The 16,778-nt window shown below is 40.4% G+C and overlaps 1 long non-coding RNA gene across 1 annotated transcript in view; it reads right to left on the reverse strand.

Moving 5' to 3' along the window:
* Positions 1-202: 202 nt before the first annotated feature.
* The window catches only part of LOC138241242 (uncharacterized), a 33,752-nt gene continuing 17,176 nt past the window's right edge, over positions 203-16,778 (reverse strand). The window contains exon 2 of the long non-coding RNA XR_011190430.1: positions 203-938. This is a non-coding gene — a long non-coding RNA (uncharacterized lncRNA). The remainder of the gene's footprint in view (positions 939-16,778) is intronic.

The raw sequence follows: 16,778 nt of genomic DNA on the forward strand, positions 1-16,778 counted from the left end.
GTGAGTGATTTCTTTATTAGTAATGGTTTTCAAGCCCATCTGTTTCAGTGTTCATTTTAAGGTTGAGAAAGAAAAACAAAAATGGTTCTCAAGAGCATTTTTGGAAGAACTGTGTCAGACAATAGACAGCCTCCAAACCACATGGAGAGAAAGGGTATAACCCATAACTTTCAATTCACCATTTAATATAAAGGATCTATAATTTATTAGAAATAATTTATTTCTTTCATTTAATAAAATGCATATAAGTCTCGGGCAGCATGGATGTGCAGGGGTTAACATTGGTGCCACAAAGTGCTGGGACCCGGGGTCCTGTCTGTGTGGAGTTTGCACATTTTCCCAGTGTTCATATGGGTTTCCTCTCCATGCTCCAGTTTCCTCACAAAGTCCAGAAACAAAACAATTGGCTCTAGGTGTGAGTGTGTGTCCGTCTGCATGATGATGGGCTGGTGTCCCATCCAGGGTGTACTTTGTACTTGTGTCTGTTGCTTGTCAGGATAGGCCCTGGCACCAACATGACCCTGAATTAGGTACTTAGATAACATATTCAGCATTGTATAATGTCAATGAAGCACAAGAGCAAAAACATTTTGAACTCTTACTGAACACATTTCAGTATGATAAGTTGTTGGGGTATCAAAATTGGGACTGAATCATTTTTATATTATTTTGCAAACACATATAATAAAGTCTGGGGAGGACACAGTGGTTAGTGCTGCTGCAAGATCCTGGGTAAGCACACCTTCTGTGTGGAGTTTGCATGTTATGTTGTGGGGCTGTAGATTTTCTCTTGTTTCCTCCCACCTCTCAAAGGCTGCTTGGCTATACTAGATTTCCCGTTCCATGTTGAGCAGGGGTAGAGCCCTGTTATCATTAATGTAGACTTCCTGGAGAAGCTCTACTGCAACACTGTTTCTCACTGCAGCTGGGATAAGGTTCTGGTGAAGAAGAAGACAAAAAATAAAGACTAGTTTGATTTTGTGAAAGATACTACACAAAATTTTGATAGCGCTTTATTGGCCGTGCTTATAAACAATTTTGAGAGTAACATAAAAGCAACTAACTAGAAGCTAAGTTTAACTTCTTTTAACTCCAAAACATGTAATATACGATTATTTCAATACAAAATATATTTTTTAAATCTTTTTTGCAACAACGTAGAATTATTGTGCTATTGACTTATCATGTATGAAAAAGAGTTTTTCCCATTTGAAAACTCTTTTTCTAAGATGTACAGTATAGCCACCTTAGTGCACTCAGAGAGTGCAAGACATAGAATATAATGGATATGAAAACCTACAATGTTAAAACTATTATGTAACTGGTGAAAGACAACTCATTTGGCTATGTTGCACACCACCACGTTACTGTAACTCCTAAGTGTGATCTGTCTCCTTCCAAATATGCAATTTGCAATGACTCCCTTGTAGAACAGAGTCATGCTCTACAGGGTCCTATGCACTTGCTTATGTGGGGCACCATACAAGGATGTAAAAAACATTCTGTGATGCCAAGTTCTTCAGTACCTGATGAGGAGAAACAACCCAGTTATCACTACCGAACGCCCACTATGCTTAACAGTAATCATAGTGAATTGTTCCTTTACACCTCTCCTCTTTTCCTCTGGGTATATTTCGGTAGTCTGGTTGCAAGAGAAAATGGGTGTTTGATTCCTCTAACCATTAAATAATCTGAGAGTACATATACAGTATGATCTACACAGCATACCTTATACATTTATATTTGTGAGGCAATCTGTGCCTGTGAATATTCACTGTGTTACATTTTCACTGCAAGTTCTGGTTATGTTCAGTGCCAGTTGGTGCTTGTAGTCTTTCAGTGAGTCAAGGGTCCTTACATACTGTGCAGATGATCTTCCTGCAGCCTCTTGCTGATATGTGCCTGATCTTGAACAATTCGTGGTATCATAAGATGGTCAGCTGGAAATATCCGATGCATTGTGTTAACTTTTCTTTAAATTTCTCTATGAACACCTACATTTTTGTGTAGCTGTTGCTCAAACAACATTCAAAGGTACTTTGTTTTTGGAGTAGAAAAACCAGCTTCATTCCTGCTACATTAATAAAGTGAATGTAGGAGAATTTGCACATTGAAAGATCCGTTGGAATCAGCTTTAACAACATTTCTTTGTGACTTGGTGCAAACACTGACCACCCTAAGTGTAAAGAAGTACTTTTTGGTCATAATGCATTTGGGAACTCCTTTAGCAACAGGCTAAAATAAATTATTTTGATCTAAGGCATGCAATGATTTTTATTTCATTTGTCAGGAGTTATGTCAAATACAATTTTAACTTATTTACTGTATGTTTTCACAAAGTCTATTTTAAAGGTTAACATTTTTGGAATAATAGTTGAGAGAGGTAAATAGGTTTTGTTTTCTGACTTTTTCCATATGAATGTTTTTAAATATATAAACTATGCATATGTTTGTATAACAGCTATGTCATACAACTGTCTAACTGTCTATGCTTTGAAGTTCTGAGGGGTTTTTATCAGGGTTAACAGTTTATTGTTACTAATCCTGTGTATTAGCCATAGACATAAGAAACTATAATTGACATTATTTTACCGCAAATATGGTATGTGAAGAAAAATGAAAGTGTTTCTGCTTGGAATACATGAGTAGGCATGAAAGAATTTAAAAACGTATTTTCATGTGATGTCATTTGTGCCAACATAACCTTCATGACATATCCACAGAGTGACCAATTGTTTTAGAGGTTTTTTTGTTACGTGAAGGGCAGTTAAATGGGTTTGAATTAACTGATATGGACTTCCCACAAGCAGTAGGTGTTAGCCTAATGATAGCCATTCCTTTCACTTTACTTAAATTTGCATGAAAAGTTTCCACCTGTCACTTGCACAAGTTAAGGAAATCTGACCTAATTGTGTGGTACTGTAGCTGAGCCACTGTCGAAGAAATTCCCCCCAACTCATTTCCTGTTGTATTCAATACATGCAAAACTAACTCTTTGGTCTGAGTCACAAACAGTAGGTAAGCACACAGAGGTTGCTCTTTAATATACTCTTATGATGTTATATGTGAAGTATTTTAATTTTAGGACATGTATTTGAACATGTACAAATAATAATGGGGCATCTTTTCTTGCATAAGCGCTGAAAATGCAAAGACCAGTGGAGTCTGCAATGCACTCTAAATAAGGCATGTGCATTGCACAGACTACAGAAGAGGTCAATGCACTCAAGTCCTACAAAGCAATATCTTTTGTTCAGGGGAGGAGACTGAGAAGGTTCACTTAATAAGAAGGCTTCTAAAATGTTTCTCCTGTCACGAGGCTGAACTAACTTTAAACTGTTTTAAGAGGAGTTCAGGGTTACTTAGAGAAATATAAAGGGGTTAATTTTTTAAATAAAATGGATGCTATCTTTGCACAAATCACCCTGAGAACTAGTTATTAAGAGATATTAAGGATATTAAGAGATTTATTTTTATTTTACAGCTCTGATTTCCAAAATCCAGCCAAGATCTCATATTAAATGGCAAAGGTCCTCGCTGCTCAAAGATTTTTCCCTGTGGCCATTTTGAGTTTCCGCTGCAGTTTGTGATCCAAGTGAAACTCAAAACACATTTCCATGAGTCATGCTACAAATGTTTAATCCATCACGTTGAGCCACATTGTTTAGGTATACTTCTGTTTCCATTTGCTCCCTTTCCCCCTTTTGAGAGCTGCCTCCTTGGTGAGAACATTTAAAAAAAAATAAAACTTTCTCCATTTGGCTGAGCAGTGGTAGATGGAGATATGAAGATATGTTTAGTACCATGGCTTGTTCGAAAAAGGTATTGAATTCATCCAACTTGCAATCTGTATCAATATTTAAAGCCCTTTTCCACAGGCAACCCATTACTTCTAAAAACAACTATCCTCTGGAGTATTTACAGTTCTAGCACCCACAGTTAATTAAATGAAACTACTGCAGTCACACAGTGGAAACTATTGCTCTTGGTAATGTTAATAAATGCTTACTGGGAACAAGGCCTTCTGGCAAACTAGAAGACAATTTGTCCAAAAAATAAACTTTATTTTCATGTAACAAGCATGAAAACTTTGCCTAAACATCATTTTGCTATCTGCTCCTTTAAAGAATTTCACTGTAGGTAAAAAAAAAACATAAAATCAATTGAGGAAAAAAATATTCACAGTTGCATTCTAAGAATAAACCTTAGACATCTGCTCTAGACAAATATCAAATATGTATGACAGACAAATATATGAGGGATACAAATATCCCTCAGAAGTGTAGTGGCGGCACCTGTTAAGTGGTATGGATGGGCAACAGCTGGCCAATGATCTGAATGTGTTTTATACCCACTTTGAGTTGAAATCTACAACCACCTCAGCTCATAGTGATATGCAAACTGTATCTGGAGAGGTTTTTAAAACAGGGGTACGTGGGCTGTTTAGGAAAATCAATATTAGGAAAAGTGCGGGTCCAGACAACGTGTGGCAGATCAGCTATGCAATATTTTTAGTTTTCTTTTTTAGATGTCCTTAAACTTACAGATCATTCCCTCTCTGTGGAAGAAATCCATCATTATTCCTATTCCTAAAACTGCCAAGCCTAGTGGCCTTAACAGCTACAGGCCAGTTGCTCTCACATCTCTCCCAATGAAAACTCTTGAGAGAATAGTGAAGGTGGCTGCTAGATAAGGTGGGTGTTAGACTTCCTAACTAACAGGTCCCAACAGGTCAAATTGGGGAAGTGCTTATCTGACATTCGCTCCACTTCAATTGGATCACCAAAGGGCTGTGTCTTGTCCCCTCTACTGTACATTTTGTACACCAATGATTGCATAAGCAAACACACAGATAGACATCTCATTAAATTTGCTGATGACACAGTCCTGGTCAGTTTTTTAAAGGTCACAGAATACCATCATGGGCCCATTCTAAATGATTTTACTAACTGGTGCAACGAGTTCTCCCTAAAGATAAATGTTTTAAAAACAAAGAAACTGGTTATTGATTTTAGGAAAAATACCACACCCACTATGATTGATGGTCAGCATGTTGAAATTGTCGATGACTATAAGTACTTGGGACTGGTCATTGTCAAAAACCTAAAGTGGGACAAATGTTGCGACACTATCTATAAAAAAGCCAACAGAGACTCTTCTTCCTTAGGAAACTCAGCTACTTTAAGGTAATGTAGATAAAACTTTTACTTTTATCATTTATTGAAAGTGTCTGAACATGCTGCTTCACTTGCTGATTTGGCAGCATAAGAACCGTTAACTGTTATAGGCTGGGTAAATTAGTCAATATAAGTGGCAAAATAATTGGGAATAATCAAATCAACTAATCATTCTTTACAAACAGGGGGTGACTAAGAAAGCCAAAAGCATCAGGGAGGGTGTGTCTCACCCCCACCATTGTGAATTCACACTTCTCCCATCTGGGAGATGCTTCTGTGCCCCCAGGTGTAAAACCAACAGACTCAGGAAATCTTCTATTCCCACTGCAATTACACTCTTAAAAAATGCAAAGTAACAACTATGTCTCCTGTTTCTTATCTCCTGTAACACTACTGTATTCTCCTCCCTTTTGGTGATGCTGATTTTGCATTGTGTTGTGTTTGACTGTGGCATAAAACAAATTTCCCCTAGGGGACAATTAAGCTTAAATTGAAAATTATCACAGACAAGTAAAAACACCCATATTTAAAAACCATTTAGCATTATTTAGATTTGCATGGCACTATATTGAACAATATTTGTGAAGTGTAGTAGTTCAGGTGGGTAGCTGCGTCAGCATTCCTAGGCTGCAAAGGAACAAGTAATTGGTTTATTCCAAACCTATTATTTGGAATATTTGTGGAGTTCAAATAGTATATTCCCTTCCACCACTCCCCAAAAGTGCTTTTCATTAGAACTTGTGGTTAAAACATGAGACGGGGACACTATACTGTAAAAAGGTGCCGTCTTTCTGATGAGACATAAAACTGAGGTCCTGACTCTCTGTGGTCATTAAAAATCCCAGGGTGTTTCTTGAAAAGAGTAGGGGGTGTAACCCCAATGTCCTGGGCAAATTTCCCATTGGCCCTTACCATTCATGGCCTCCTAATAATCCCATCTATGAATTGGCTTCATAACTCTGCTCTCCTCCCCACTGATAGCTGGTGTGTGGTGAGCGTTCTGGTGCACTATGGCTGCTGTCGCATCATCCAGGTGGATGCTGCACACTGGTGGTGGTGGAGGGGAGTCCCCATTACCTGTAAAGCACTTTGAGTGGAGTGTCCAGAAAAGTGCTATATACTGTAAGTGTAAGTAATTATTATTCATAATTATTCCTTCATTGCTTCTCCTGATAAACATGGAGATTGGTACACATGTTTTTTTTTTCTTTATTTCCAAGCTGCTTTTTGCTTTGTGGGATCTTTCCCAATATTTTTTATATAAAAGAGATGACCGATCGTCAATGCTTCCATAGCCAAAATTGTTATTGCACCACTTTGAAGGAAGCTGAAAGCAAACTGTATTACACAGAGAAGATGAACAAAACTTCACTCTCCCAGATCTGACTTTTCATGGAGAAGAGGGACTGTTCTCATCCATGTACAGTGTTCATTCCATTGTAATAACCTCTTAGTTCAATAGAGGGTAGCAGTGTTCCAGAGCCTAACCTGAGAGACAATGAACACAAGGCAGGAATGACCCTGGATGGGATGCAGGAGTCAATTTGCAGGTATACAGGGCACAATGTTAATGTTTCCCAGTCCTTGTCCTCTGACAGCCCCAGTATCCGGTTTTCACCCTAGCCCTAACATCCTTTATGTGCATCAAATCTAAGAAATACAGAAGCAGATCGGTTTCAGTTTTTAAAAAAAATGTTTTGCCCCCACCCAGTAGCTAATTAAAATACTGATACGTTTTGTCAATCAACGGCAGGCGGGAATGACAATGTCAAACGCTCTCGTGATCTTCTTAGAAAGGAGAGCAAAAACACCAACACTTGAGATAAGATAAGATCACTTCATTGGCCATATACAATTTCTTGCATTAGGAATTTGTCTTTTTACATACCCCAGCTTGCTCTCCATGAACACACAGATGGGGAGAAAGAAGCTTGGGGTCAGAGCGCAGGGTCAGCCATTTACATGGCACCCCTGGAGCAGCTGGGGTTAAGGGCCTTGCTCAGGGACTTAACAGAGTAGGATTCCTCTGCCGGCCGCAGGATATAAAACCAGCAACCTTCTAGCCACAGACGCAGATCCTTAGCCACAGAGCCACCACTCTGCAGTTTAATTTAATTAACCGCGGTTTAATTAACCACGCTACCATCAATGTCTTGTTCTGCTCTTTAAGGTTTTAAAACTACAGGCAAACAGTTAACTTTTAAATTCATGACGAGATAGATACTGTAGATAAGACTTTATTTCCCCCTTAGGGAATTGATAAGTGCTGGAGAGAAAAATGTACTGCAGGACCAGGCTTGGGACACACTGCACTAGGGAAAAGTTTACTTACTAACAGTATCAAGATAATAAATTATTAATAATCAACCAGAGAAATAAGGAGAATTTAAGTAGAATGCAGAAAATTGTCTGAATTGTCTGAAACCTATACATTCTTAATGCTTATAGTATCATTATACATATTTATGGAGAAAAAGTTTTAAAAATAATTAGTTCTCTCACTTTTTCCATTATAAAGCTAAACTGGACTTTATTCTAAAGGTATTGAAATGTAGACCCCCTTTCAATAGCACATGGACTTAGAAATTTAAATTTCACTTTAAAGGTTTTAAGTAATACTTCTTAGCATAACCAGATATTCTGATTTTAGGAAGATAGTTTTCCCCCCAAACTCAGCTGAAAAATAATACATTTAGGAGGGAAGGATGTTTGTCACTTCATACATGAAAGGGAAGCGGAGTCCATCCAAACCCCAAAGAGTACTCAGTTCTTTAAAACTTGCAGTGCTATTCACAACTTGGCACAGAGAGAAAGTTACACAGAGAACATAAGCAAAATTCTCTGTTTCTTAAAAAAATAAAATTCATATTAATCACACTTAGGTTTTTAAACTTGCTTTTTTCTCTCTCTTACAGAGGGACAACCATCTTCCTCAAAGTTATTTTAATATTAAGCTTTTTTTACAGTACTTCAATCGGGTCTCATTTCCTTGTGTTCATTCTTCATTTGACTACAACCAGGTCCTGTGTCTGACTGCGGTCTTTTGTCCAGTACAGTGGGAGGAATGTGACTAAGTCATCAAAGTCATGGAGAGAAAGTCCCAGCAGTGACACAGAGAGAGGTGGAGGAACAATGACTGAACTTGAACTTGAATTGCCATATGTAACCGGTACATGTACTGGTACAATGGAATTCTTACTTACAGAAAGTCTCTCGATTGTAAAACAAGTGTAAAAAACAAAACAACCAGTCCAACCAGTGCATCAAGACAATATACAAACAAACAGTAGACAATGTACAAGTAAACATGTAGACAGTTTGAATGTAAACAATATAGACGTGTAAACAATGACTGGAGATGTACAATAGATAAGAAATCACAAAGAGGTAGATGGTGATGGTGTAGGTGTGGTCCGAGGGAGATGGCTAAATGTGTTCGCCAATCTCACTGCTTGTGGATAGAAGCTATTGAAGAATCTAGTGGTAAGTGTCCGTATGCTCTTATATCTCTTGCCTGAGGGCAGTGGGGTGAAGAGCTCATGCCCGGGGTGGTGACTGTCCTCTGTGATGGCCAGAATTCTACCACGGCAGCGGTCCTCATCTGTTTAATCTCGGTGAGACCGCAGCCGATGATCTTCTGGGCCATATTGACCATTCTCTGCAGCGCCTTTCTTTCTCGCGAAGAGGTGTTGCCATACCACACAGTGATCCCGTTGGTGAGGATGCTCTCGATGGTGCAGCGGTAGAAGTTCAACAACACATGTATTGGCATTCCCCATCGCTTGAGGCACCTCAAGAAATAAAGGCGCTGCTGAGCCTTCTTCATGATAGAGTCAGTGTTCACAGTCCAGGTTAGATCTTTAGAGATGTGAATTCCCACAAACCTAAATCTGGAAACTGTTACCACTTCCGTTCCATTAATACTGATTGGGCTATGAGTGTGTGGCCTGTGTCTCTGAAAGTCCACTATTAGCTCATGACACTCAGCAGCCTTTCCCTGGTTGAACTGAAAGCAAAATCAAGGCTTGCTCAGCAACCCTAAGCAACCCACTCATAGCCCACTGAGGACACCAGCACAGCAACACCAGCTTCTTAATCACATGTCATGTCACAGCACACAGCAGTCTGTCACTGCAGGTCGCTCATGAAAGCACGAGTCCTTAATCTCCATCCTTATCCGCTTGTCATGTGAAGACTCATGATGAACACATCAATACCTGGGTCCACACACCTGGTAGTGTTCACATCAGCCAAGCTCTTTTAACTGACGGCTAAAAAGGCTTTAGAGTAAATTAACGTGTACAATAGTCATGCAGATCAGGCTCTAATTCTCTGCCTACTGTACAGTATGTATTGGACTATGCAGTTATTAAAAATGGATGGATTGATGGATGAAATGCAAGGCAGCCTCTGACATATTTAATATAAATTTAATTCTGTTATTTGATCAATTAAACATTCATTTAAGGACAGATATGTAACCATTACCAGCAGATGTATGAGTCTCCAGGATTGTGATTGGGATCCCCTTATCTACATGTTGAGCATCTCCTCTCTGGGCTTCAAATAAACATAATGAGCCAACCACTTGTTCCAGCCCACACTCTAAGAACTGTTACGACCCCAAGTGTCTAGGGGTGTAACATTTAGGATGGTTTTGGATGCAGGTGGGTTTCTGAGGGACTTAGGAAGCGTGACAACAAGTTTGGTGCAAAAGAGATTTATTTTAAAATGAATAAGTGACAGGTACGTAATACAGGACACAAACACACACACGAAAGGGAACAAGAGTGGTGCCAAAGAAAAGAAAATAACAAACAAAATGGAGCTGGCGAAGAAAGTGAGGGAAAGCTGACGTAACTACAAAAGAAAACCTGAAACACTCGGTCTTTGGCGTCTTCAACACCCTAGCTAACCTCCACTGACTAGCCAAAACCATACAAGACAAAAGCCACTCACCTGTACTAAACTAGTGTTACTAATACAGAGACCAACTATGTGTGCAGAATGTACCCGACAACCTAAACTAACCCTTAACACGAAAGTTCACACAAATACACAAGTGAACTATGAATACAAAGAAGGGAAAACGAGAGTAGATGGAAGGAATAGAAGGAAGGGTACAAAAGAGCACAGAGGTTGATAGAGCACGTTAGGGCAAGGTAATGGCAAAGTAAAGATAATACAAACAAATGAAAGTACAAGACGACGAACACAAACCAACACAAAAGGAGTGTGTAGGTAGTTTTTTCAGCAACCTACACTGTCCAGCAAATGGTGGGGGGGACAAGTCCTCTATTCAACACACACTCTAATCCAGCTAATTCATTCAAGCCCTTTCTGTTTCTAGTGTCCATCAGCACTCAGCAAAACCACAGCAAACCACAAAGAACATAAGAAAATAGGAAAGGCTACAAACAAGAGGAAGCCAATGGACCATTTAGCCCAATTATGTGATCTAATTTCCTGAAAGAAACTGCAGTATCAGCTTCAATAACATGGCTGTGTAGAAATCTGACTCTGGCCTGCAGTCACTGCTCTTGATCTGGGTGAAGGAACTTTAAACAGACACCTGTTGCTGTTCATGACACCTCAGAAATAACTGAAGGGCAGGATAGCATCATCAACAATAGCCAGTGGACCATAAGTAGAATGCGGACTCTGGCTATAAAACCCTCTGTAACACTGTTGCAATTCAGGGAAGGTGTGCGTCTCCTTCAGTGATCTTTGGTAGTGGACATTTTCGTTACAAATAACCTCATCTCAAACTCTTACTGGACTGCATTCTGACTCCATGCATCCCTATAGCTGGGTAGTGTAATCCACTCCCACAACACCTTGGGTAAAGAAGTGTCTCCTGGTCTTGATTTTAAATGCATTTCCACTTGCCCCCCCACGAAGAAAAGGCCACAGCTATTTCAGCACCTAAGCCACCATTGAGCTCAACAGCTTCTATAGTGAAAACCAGTTCTCCTTCAATCCATAAATGTCTCTTACTGTAGGTGTTACCAGTCATCAGTCCAAAGTAGAGAGAGAGAAAATAATTGCAGGACAAGGAGCACACAATAAATCAATGTGTGTTCAAACAAAAATAAATCTAGTGTGGAATGCACATGGAAAGACAACAGGAATTTGAAAGAACAAACAAAATGCAAGGAATAAAAGTGCAAAATCTCACATTTTAAACCATAAGTTATTGATTTTTAGTGTGAATAAGATAGAAACCCTCATAACATTGTTTGCAACAGTGTGTTCATTAGAATTATTTAATGAACAACTTTGAGGTGAAATTTTGAAAGTAAAACAGATAAATACAAATCTGTAGAAATAGGAATCCAGATTTATAGTGTCAATATCCAATGACAGTCTAAAAAATGCATAGCAATAAATATTGCATAATATTGGCTAGAATGCTTTAAATAAGACGACAAAACTAAATCCTTTAGGGGCTATTCTCCTCTCCAACACACTTTTGTTTTTGTTGCAGAGATGCCGAGTTTTAGCTTTTTTAGCTTTGCTGTTTTAAATGGTCAAATATTTACTATATTTGAATGTATTACTATAAATTTGAATTTCTACCTCAGTGTTTTTTTCCTTATCAATTCTATGAATGAAAAACAAAGACTTCTCCCTTAAGCAGGTCACACTTTATTTTTACACTGATATCTATTAAAATAATTTAGGTGTTTTAAATTTCAGTAGAAATTGCATAGAAAGCTCATGTGAAAAACATTGCTCTGAATGAAGGGTGTCCATCCATTTTTTAACTGCTTTATCCAATACAGAGGAGCCCGAGCTGATCTTGGCAAGCAGTGGGCACAAGGCAGGATATACCCTGGACAGGACACCAGTCCATTGCAGGCAGATAGACACAAACACACACACTCACACCAGGGCCAGTTTTCCTAGAAAACACTTAACCTACAGTATCAGCAGGTTCCTGAGCTCGGACAGGGGGTTGAAGAGAGCCCTGCAGGTCGTGGAGAAATACTCAAGGGCCTCGGGGTTGAAGCTCGACCGCCAAAAGTGGAAACTGAAGTTCTTTGAACCCTGGAAGGGACAAGACAATGGCGTCGGAAGGTCTTGAGCTGTGCATGGGGCCCCTCAAGATTTTGGGGGTTCCGTTCCAGACCCAGGACATTGAGACCCTCAATTGGACCGAGAGGATTGCCAGGTTGATAGTGAAGCTGGGTCTGTGGAGAAAAACACTGTCGCTGTCCCTCACCGGGAAAGTGATGGTGTTGAAAGCAGACATCCTGCCAGCTCTGGTTTACCTGGCTGTGGTATACCCGCTGACGGACAGACTCAGACGAGCACTGCAAGGGATGGTCTTCAGGTTCGTCTGGGGCGTCAGGTACGAAAACATCACAAGGAACTGGATGTGCCAGCCGGTCGAGGAAGAGGGGAGAGACGTGCCGCATTTCCCCCTGAAACTCAACTGCATCTTCTTCTGCATCCTCTGCCTGGCGCCACAAGTACCAGGACTCTCTCAGGCTGTGGTTATCCATCCTGATGAGGCACTTGGTCCAGTGGACAAACACTGGACCCAAGGCAAAGAGGCAACCAGAGTTCTAACCCACGCTGTCAAGTGGAGCAGGAGGTACGAGGCCACAAGACAGCCAGACCTCTGCACCAACCACAGATCCTTGTACAAGGAGGTGAGGGGACAACTGGTTGCGGACGAACGCAGGAATTGGAAACAAACTGAAGGACCTCAACTGGATAGCAGTGCACCAGAGGCTCGCAACCAGAAAGGTTCTATACAGACACTCGCTCACCAGGAACCCACATTACCCCCAGGACACGTGTTTCGTTGAGGAGACTCAGGAGCATGTGTCCTGGAGCTGCCCCTTCGCCAAAGCGGTGTGGGGCAGAGTGGACAAAGTGATAAAACTCCTGGGAGCGGAAGCAGTGCTCAGTTACCAGTGCATCCTGCTGGGGCTAGAACCAACCAGATTGGACAAGAGGACAGGTCCTGCTGTGGCTGCTGGTGTCCCTAACAAGGACTGTGGAACGCGAGGAACACTCTCATTTGGCACAACACAGAGTAGGGAACGAGGGAGCTGGAGGAGAGGATCCTTACGAACCTCAGAAGAAGGATGAAGCGCGACGTCGCCAAATGGGGTTTCCCCATGGTGAGGGAGCACTGGAAAGAACTTTGGGCCCTGTACAGGGACTAATGGACAAACGCAAGTGGAGGGGCTTGGAGGGACTCTTTAATTGGGCAAATCGGGCCCCATCATCCACTTGCATGGATTGATAATGGACAATCACACCCGTTAAGAGAGTTTTTATTGCATGTTAGTTACAGTACATACCTTGCTAAGAATGTTTACTGATTGTGAGAATGTTTTCTATTGTGTGATGTTTTTTGGCAATAAAGTTTATTTTGATTTAAATAAAAATCAGCAGGCATTTGAGCTGCGAGGCAATGCTAGAACTGAAGAATTAAAACTAACTTATACGTTTCAATAAATGTCAGAAAATAAAGAAAAATAAGTTGTGTGACACACCAGTTTGGTACAATTTTTGGCCCACTCTTCTTGGCTGTTTTACAAGGCTCTCTCATGTTGCCTGGGAACCACTGGCAACAGTGGTTCCCAGGCAACTGGCACTCAGCAGTTTTCACGACTGAGTCAAGAACATTCAATTTCTTATTCTTCAGCCACTCCAGTGTAGTATCCTGCAGAAAGGTCATACGTGCTCTAGTGTGAGGTATGAAGCAGGTTTTCCTTTAGGATTTGCCAGTACTTCTCTCTATTTACAGTAGGTTCCCATCACTCTTGACAAGCTTCCCAGTCCCTGCTGATGAGAATCAGAACTACAGTATACACGAAGATAATGCTGCCACCACCATGCTTAACAGTAGAGATAGGTTTGACTGAGTGAAGCTTTATGTTCAGTTTATGTTAGATGAAGTACTTCACATTTAGACCAAAAGGTTCCAGTTTTGTCTTGTCTGAACACAAAACCTTTCACTGCAGTACTGTCCTCCTTGTCCAGCTGCTCAGTTAGGAGATATGTATGACAGATATTTCCTTCCTTAGTAATCTTAATAATCAGTGCTCAAAGAGATATTTCAGTGTTCTCTAATTCTTTATACCTTTCTCTTCATCTGTGAGGTTCTAAAACTTTTGCCCCGAGTTGTTTTGCGAGCTTGGTCTTAGTCTTAAAGACTGAATGCTCGCTTGAAAGTCACCACCTGACCTTACAATAAAAAAGGAACATGTATTGTGAAAACATGTGAACTTCTTTTATTGCACACAGACAGAGGCTACTCTACTAATTGTGTAATTCATCAATGTAATTTTGAATCCCAAAATGTATTTATTTTGAATCCATATGCAATCACAAATTTTCATTTTGTTTCCACATATTAAATTAAACCGCAGAGTGGTGGCCCTGTGGCTAGGGAACAGTGCCTGTAGCTAGAAGGTTGCCGGTTCAAATCCCATGGCCAGCAGAGGAATCCTACTCCGTTGGGGCCGTATAAATGGCTGACCCTGTGCTTTGACCCCAAGCTTCTCTCTCCCCATCTGTGTGTCTCATGGAGAGCAAGCTGGGGTATGTGAAAAAGACAAACTCCTAATGGAAGAAATTGTATATGGCCAACAAAATTATCTATTTCTTAAATACTGTATCTGTTCAAATCTTTTGGTTTGTTGCTCTCAATGCATGGGGTAGCTTGTATACATGAATTCATACTGCAAAACAATGTGAAAACTGTCAGTGTCTGAATACTACTGCAAGGTACTGTATAGGTTTTGTGGTGGCGGGGGCACAGTGGTTAACATTGCAGTCTCACAGCCCTGGGGCCCTAGGGTGCTCTCTGTGTTCACAAGGGTTTCCTCCAGGTGCTCCAGTTTCCTCCCACAGTCCAAGCACATAATGGAATTTTTTACATACATACTGGAAAACAAATACATACTGGAAACAAATATTACATACAGACATACATACTGGAAAAAATTGGCCCTGGTGTGAGTGTGTGCATGTCTGTGTCTGTCTGTCCTGCTATGGGTTGGTGTTCCATCTAGGATGTACCCTGCCTTTTGCCTGTTGCTTGCTGGGATAGACTCCAGCTCCCCTGAGTCCCTGAATTGGAAAAAGTGGTTAGAAAATAGATTGATGGATGGATAAAATCATAAATTGTTTCTGAAGTAATTCATAGTAATTTCATAGTAATTCCAAATTTATTTTTTAATCATGATTCAACATATACTGTATGGACTCCAGAATTATTGGCACCCCTTGATAAATATGAAGAAAAAAAAAAAGATAATGACAGATATTTAATACCTATATGTTAGGGGAATACTTCTCCTTTTTTAAAATATTTTTTTATTTCAAGGTTCAATTATAAACAAGTAATGCTGTTTTACCTGAAAAACAGAGATGCCAAAATTATATATAGTGATCTCCTGTTTCCCTAGGGGATAAAAATGATGAAACACGCACAGAAATGAGGCAAAACTTTGCTGATTATCACAAAGCCAATAATGGGTATAAAAAAAAAGTAAAACCTTAAAAATACAAATTTCAACTGTCAGAGCAATAATTAAAAAATTAGACTCCACTGAAACAGTGGTTAATGTGCCAGGAAGAGGACACAAGCCCATCTTGTCCCCACACACAGTGAGAAAGATGGTGAGAAAACCCCAAAGGGTTTCAGTTAAAGAAAAACAAGGATTGTTTGCATCGTAGGGTCATCCCATCTAAAAAAATAAAGACTAGATGACGCCTCCACACCAACAAGCGATTTTGAAGGGTTGCCAGAAGAAAGCCCCTGCTGTTGAGGAGGAACAAATTGAAGCACCTGGAGTCTGCCTAACGCTATTGGCACTTTGACTGGGAGCGGGTGCTGTGGTCAGATGAGACCAAAATTAAACTTTCTGGCCACAGTCATCACAGGTATGTTTGGTGTAGGAAGAGGGATGCATAAACCAAAAAAAGCATCATACCTCCTGTAAATCATGGTGGGGGATCTTTGATGCTCTGTGGCTGCTTTGCTGCCAGCAGTCCTGGGACCCTTGTTAAGATTGATGGAATCAGGAATTCTCAACCGTACCAGGATATTTTGGCCAAACACCTGGTTGCCTCTGCCAGGAGGCTGCGCCTTGGCCGAAGATGGATCTTTTAACATGACAAGGACACAAAACACTTCAAAATCCACAAAGAAATGGTTGACAGAAAAGAAAATCAGTGTTTTGCCATGAACATCTCAGTCCTCTGGCTTGAGCCCTATTGAAAGCCTGTGGTCTGAGCTGAAGAGGGCTGTCCATAAGCGCACACCTACAACCCTCAAGGACCTGGAAAGGTTCTGCATGGAGGAATGGTCTAGGATCCCTCCCAGTGCTCACCAACCTGATAAAGCATTACAAGAAGAGAGGTACTGCCATCATCCAGGTGGGGCTGCACATTGGTGGTGGTGGAGGGGAGTCCCCATTACCTGTAAAGCACTTTGAGTGGGGTGTCCAGAAAAGCACTATATAAGTGTAAGCAATTAATTAATTATCCTTGCCAAGGGAGGCTCTGCCAAATACTAAAAAACAGGGTTACCAATAATTGCATTTCTTTTATTTTACAGAACATAATTTATAA

Source organism: Lepisosteus oculatus, chromosome 1, assembly GCF_040954835.1.
Source record: "Lepisosteus oculatus isolate fLepOcu1 chromosome 1, fLepOcu1.hap2, whole genome shotgun sequence".
NCBI classification, from domain to species: Eukaryota; Metazoa; Chordata; class Actinopteri; order Semionotiformes; family Lepisosteidae; genus Lepisosteus; species Lepisosteus oculatus.